The following is a 6,000-nucleotide window of genomic DNA, read 5'->3' on the forward strand; positions in this document are numbered from 1 at the left end:
CAATTTCCCAGCTTTTGGATGAATCCTGCTGCTTGCAAACATTTGGAAATTACTGATTGAGTAGCTCCCAATGATTTTTCAAGATATTGTTGAGTTTGACTCTTCCGTGTCAAAATCACCACTTCTTAATCGCAAAAACCATCTCTAGCTCGTTGAAACCGATGGAACACATTCACTATAAGTTGTGGTGAACAATAGGTGTGATTCAGCGGCACTATTTTGCAAATTAAAGAAAAAAACGTTCTTGTTTATACTATAATGTTCAATAACTAACTGAGAATAAATGATAGATATGTACCCTTCTCCTACTCTATTCCTTATTTTTCTAAACGACCTTCTACGTCAAACTTCCATTATAGACCAAGTCTGTCGCAGATTGGGATAATGAGGCAAACATGAATAATTCCCTTAATCATGACCTTCTGACAATCTCTGAATGGGGTCGTGCGAATAGGGTCGCTTTTAACGCTTGCAGGACTCAGTGTTGCATGTTGACACAAAAACGAACGACAGACCATGTCGCTTCATCACTATTTATGGGTGGAATCAGACGCACTTGATGTTCTGGACATGATAATACAATGTAATGTCCGCTGGTGTAAACACATTTATCAAGTGTTTCTGAAACGGTGTCTCCTCACTATTTCCACCACCTATATCCGACCGAAATTGAAATACAACTCCCATGTATGGGCCGGTGCTTCAAAGTCTATTTTGTAGCTTCTCTACCACATACAAGAGAGGTCGAAGTTGATTATTGGTGACAGTAGGGTATCCAACTCTATTGATTCGCTGGAGCACCGTCGCACTGTGGGCTGCGTTTCACTGTTCCACGGTACTACAATGGAATGTGTTCTGATGAAATCGTAATACACATTTTTACGATTGGCCAGTGGACCGCACAACGCACTACAGGGAAAATTCTTTCTTTAGCCGTATTGTACGTATGTGGAACAAACTTCCCGCTAAAATGTTTCCGGTCATTTTCAATGTGGAAAAGTTTAAATCGAATGTCCCCAAACACTACTCACTCTTTCCTTCCTTCCATATCCTATTTCCAACACAATGATTTGCATGAAAAGGGTTCATTTTCTATGGGATTGAGATCTGGCGATTATTGGGCAGGCCACTTCAAAACACGTACCTCTTTGGATTGTAACCACTCGGTTACAACCCTAGAGGTGTGTTTCGGGTCGTTGTCGTGTTGGAATCTCCATACTAGGGGCATATTTTCCTCAGCGTATGGATACATAACATCGTTTAATATGGTTCTGTATCCTATACCTGTCATGGTATCTTTTATAATATGAATTGGGACCATACCTTGCCCTGAAAAACATCCCCATACCATAATATTGCCACCGCCAAACTTTACAGTCTTATTTGTGTACTTTGGATCTAATCTTTTTCCCTTTGGTCGTCTTACAAATGTTCTCCCATCACTGCCTCTTAAATTGTATTTGGATTCGTCGAAAAAGAGGACAGTATTCCATTTCTGTATCGACCAGTTTAAATGATCCCTGGCAAATTGTAGACGAGCAGAACGGTTCTTTTTAGAAATGAGTGGTTTTTTCACAGGACGATAGCAACCAAGACCAGCCTCATTTGCCCTGCGACTAACTGTTCGGGTACTTATTTCTAATTTTAGGCTATTAACAACCTCTCGAGGAGTTATTTTTGGGAATTTCTTGAAATCTCTCGCTATTAAATAATCTTGTCTAGGAGAGTCTTACGAGGTCTTCCAGACCGGTTTTTACAGAACCGGTCTCACGAAATTTCTTTATAATTTTTTAAACTGCTTATTTATTTATTCAATATTTGTCACGGATACTTTTTTGTTTTAAACCAGTTTTAAAATCGTTAATTATTTTATTTTTTAAGTCTTCACAAATCTTAACTTTAGCCATTTTCGTTAACTTTGAAAAAAAGAAATTATGCGAAATACTTAGAAAAATAAATTGTGAAAAATTACCAGAATTTAAAAATAAAATAACTGTAAACAGGATGCTTTTTACATCGTTCTTTTAAATATTATTTTCGTTTTACACTTCTTTCTTGCAGAAGTTTAAAAGTTTCCATTGTTTTGTCAGTAGTGAAATAGTGAATATTTTTAATTTTGTTCCCTTTTCTCAGAATATAATTAATTATGTTGTTTGTTTTTCAGTTAATTTATATAAATAAATACAAAAAAAATTATTTTAAATTTTGGGCTACATATGGAATATTTGGAAAAGTTTCCATCGTTTTATCAACCACTGTATTTAAACTAAATTTTATTTAAAAAAATCCTATAGTTTTGCTAATGACTCCGAGTACAGACTTAAGAACTCAATAATCATAAAATAATTAATCGGTCTCAAATATTCTGATATTATTTAAAACATTGAAAAAATTTTAAGAAATAAGGAATTTTACCTTTTGGTTATGTTGAAAAGCCTTAGGCCAAACGAAGTCGTTTTCATGCCCTACATGAATCGGGCATAAACCGACACTAAACTAAGAGACCATTTGTTTTAGTATCGGAAATTAAAAATATCACAGCCATTTAGGTTTGTAAATTTTAAAATTTTTTATGAATTTTATAAAGAATATTTCGAAAAATTAAATACAAATATTTATTAATTGAAATCTCTGTTGCACTCTCAAAATTGTACCAAAAATAGTACAAATGTACCAACTTTTTCATCCCTGCTTTGTATTGTTGCTTTTTTAAGTTTTTATTTTTATTTTATTTTTATTTTTCTGTGCTCGTGTTTTCTTTTCTTTTTTTTCTTCAATGATAAGAAAGCGAATGGGGAGTTTGAAAAATATTAAACACGAAAGTAGGTGAATGGAGTAATAATTATAAAAATATACATTGTACAAAAACAACAACAAGAATATTTATATATAAATTTGTTCGTTAAATAAAATATAAAAAAAAACAACAGAAAAAAATATACACACCTTGAATTTTAGTATATGTAGTCAGTTTATAAGAGATGAAGATACAAATAATATATGTAAAGTAGGTATTTGACACAAAGTTGTTTAATGATTGATTAATTAATTAATTCGTTAGTGTTATTTTCTTTAATAAAACAATTGTTGTATTTTTTTTGTACACATGTGTTTAAAACAATTTTTTTATCTCACTTTATTTTTGTTTACATATTTATTTATTTACTTTGGGGATGGTAGTAATTTTTTTAAATGATATTTAATTTAATTTGCTTTTCTACACCTGTTTTTACGATTCGATTCAATTCGTTTTGTTTTACTCACAAATAAATGTCTATTTTATTTACAGCTTAATTTATCAAAATAACACCTTTCATTTCACATTAAAATTTGATTACGTAGTTTTAGTTGGAGCTCACGTTGTTGTTGCTGCTAATGTTTTTGTTGTTATTTGTTGTTGTGTTTTATTTAAGGGCAAAAGCAGCTGTTTAGTTGTTGTTATTTGCACGCACAATTATTCACACTCGCTCACTCTCTTTTGATTCCGAAACAAAAATTCCACTAAGTATTTTTTTGTTTTCTTCTCTTATGTATTTATTTGGTTTTACATCACCCAACAACAATTGAACTAAACATAACGGAACTCGGCAGAAAAAACGACAACATTACATTACAACATTAGTAAAATTGTATTAGAAATTACACTTGTAAATATGTTTGTTTATACATATGTATGTATATTTGTTTATTGTTGTTGTGGTTGATGTAGAAATTGTTGTTATTATTATTATTCTGCTACTCTGATGATATTTGATGAATGACCTCAATATTACGCACAAAAGCACACACAAAACATTATTGTTGTTTTTGTTTATATTTTTTTTCTTTTCTAATATTCGCAAACTTTGAACAAACACACTTATTACACGTACCTACTATGTAGCTTATTTTTACGTAAATTAGGTTTTTTTTTTAATAAAAACAATATTATTTTTTATTTTATTATTTCATTTACAATTATTTATTGATTGATTTCTCAAATATTTCTTTGCTAGATTTCATTCACATATTTTGTGTATATTCTTCTTCTACTTTTTTTTATTATATTAAATATTTTTTAAATTGATTTTAATTAGTGGAGCTCTCAAACACAAATTACTTGTATTATGATTTTCGCACTTCTCTTGCCACACTTCTTCTTCCTTTACTAGCTCTCAATTATTTAAAATATTATGAACAAAATAACACCAACAAACACACACGTTTAATTAATATTTTTTTGATTTTTATTTGCGAATTTTTCTTTTGACTCTTTTTCTTTCACACCAAAAATACTCTCACATAATGAATTATTATTTCTTTTACATATAGGTATGTATATTTTTATTTTTTAATTAAACACCAATATTTATTACAATATTTTATTCATATTCTTTTGCACTTTCTATTCTGGCTTTCGTATTAGATATTTCATTTCTTAATTTCTTCTTTACATATTCAAAAATTATTTATTTTTTTAAACGTTATTTCTTTTCTTTTTTCAATTTATTAAAATCGGTAAAAACAACTTTTTTTTAACTGAACGTCCGCGTTTAGTCACTTCACGACCGCACTCTAGCAAACTCACAGCGAATATGACTAAAGAGCTAAGAGAGCTTTAGTGCAAGTGTATACAATTGTTTAGTAGCGGCTCAGTGATGGTATTTAGAGTGTGTGTACCAATTATAAACCGAAAAAGTACCAAAATGATATCAAGTGTTTTAAAAGTACTGTATGGCTATTAGTTTTAATTAATTCATTATTTTTTTTATTTAATTATTATTAATAAGCGGAGGATTATTTTATTTTAATAAATAATGTGTAAAGTTTTCGAAAGCAATATATTTCGAATATCAGAGAAAAATTGTTTAGAGTTTAAATCTACTACATTTATCAGGTGGATTATATCATTTGCCGATTCTTTTAACTCAAAAATAACAAAGTGCCGATTTTTGCTTGGACATGACTACTATTTGTCTTTATTTCAAAGTTGGCTACCGTTACGGTTACCGAAATTTGTAATTGTTGTTACCGTTACAGCTAAAATACCGTTACCGATATAATCCATATTCTATATATAATTTGAAATTCTAAATATATAATTTTTTTAGTTTAATAAATGAAACCTACAGAATTTAAAATATTTTTAATTTTTGTAAATCATTAAAATTAAAATACCTTTACCTTTTTACCGCTTTGAATCGACAGGCAATCATGCTTTTTTATAGAGACAGCAGCTAATTGGAATCTGATTGGAAATTTTTATGTTAGTCTCAGTGCCAATAAACAATTTATATTATTTAGTTTTATTAAGTACAGGAGAAAAAGAACCCCAATAGGAAATTCAATTTCTTTACCTCTTTACCGAAAACCGGTCAACCGGTTTTTTTAACTTTTCGGTTTTTCGACAAACCGGTTTATGTAAGACGGTTAACCGGTTTAAATGAAATATATTTTCTAAACCTCAATCAAACTTATTTATAAAAAAATTTGATACCATTTTTAAAAATATTGATTTATTTTATAGAAAATTATAGCATTTGACAATATTTCTTAAAATATTGTTACGAAATTGTACTTGAATTCAAATATAACGATTTTAAGGGCTAATTTAAAAGTAGCATAATGCTTTCAAATAACAGTGCTGTAATAGCAAACTGTAACATATCTGTGGGCATTATTAAATAAAAGCTTCAGTTGACCATTGATCGTAAGTTGGCAACGCTGTTTGAATTCGAATATTCAGTTAAAGAACATTGTAGAAAGTACACCACAGATGGCGTATGTATTAGTAAGATCTAGAATATTCGAACTTTGACAGTTAAAGAGCAATCTAGAGTGCAGATGGCAGTGTTATAAATAGTGGCAGAGGTTGCAGTCGTTAGTGAGTTTATCAGAGACGCTTTTCGAATCAACATCAACTGAGTGCCTTAAAGTGTGCTGTGTTTTTCAAGTGAATTCATTTACATTATAAATTGTGTCTGTATTTCTGCGAATTTACAAACGTGTATAAAAAAAACA

General features: G+C 29.9%; 1 protein-coding gene across 2 annotated transcripts in view; it reads right to left on the reverse strand.

The window, feature by feature from the left end:
• Positions 1 to 4,593, reverse strand: part of sba (six-banded) — a 479,153-nt gene extending 474,560 nt beyond the window's left edge. For both annotated transcript variants that reach the window (XM_065516094.1, XM_065516093.1), the window contains exon 1: positions 2,947 to 4,593. The gene's annotated coding sequence lies outside the window, so the exon portion shown is untranslated. The remainder of the gene's footprint in view (positions 1 to 2,946) is intronic.
• Between the last annotated feature and the right edge of the window lie 1,407 nt (positions 4,594 to 6,000).

The sequence above is a fragment of the Calliphora vicina genome, chromosome 1, assembly GCF_958450345.1.
Source record: "Calliphora vicina chromosome 1, idCalVici1.1, whole genome shotgun sequence".
NCBI lineage: Eukaryota > Metazoa > Arthropoda > Insecta > Diptera > Calliphoridae > Calliphora > Calliphora vicina.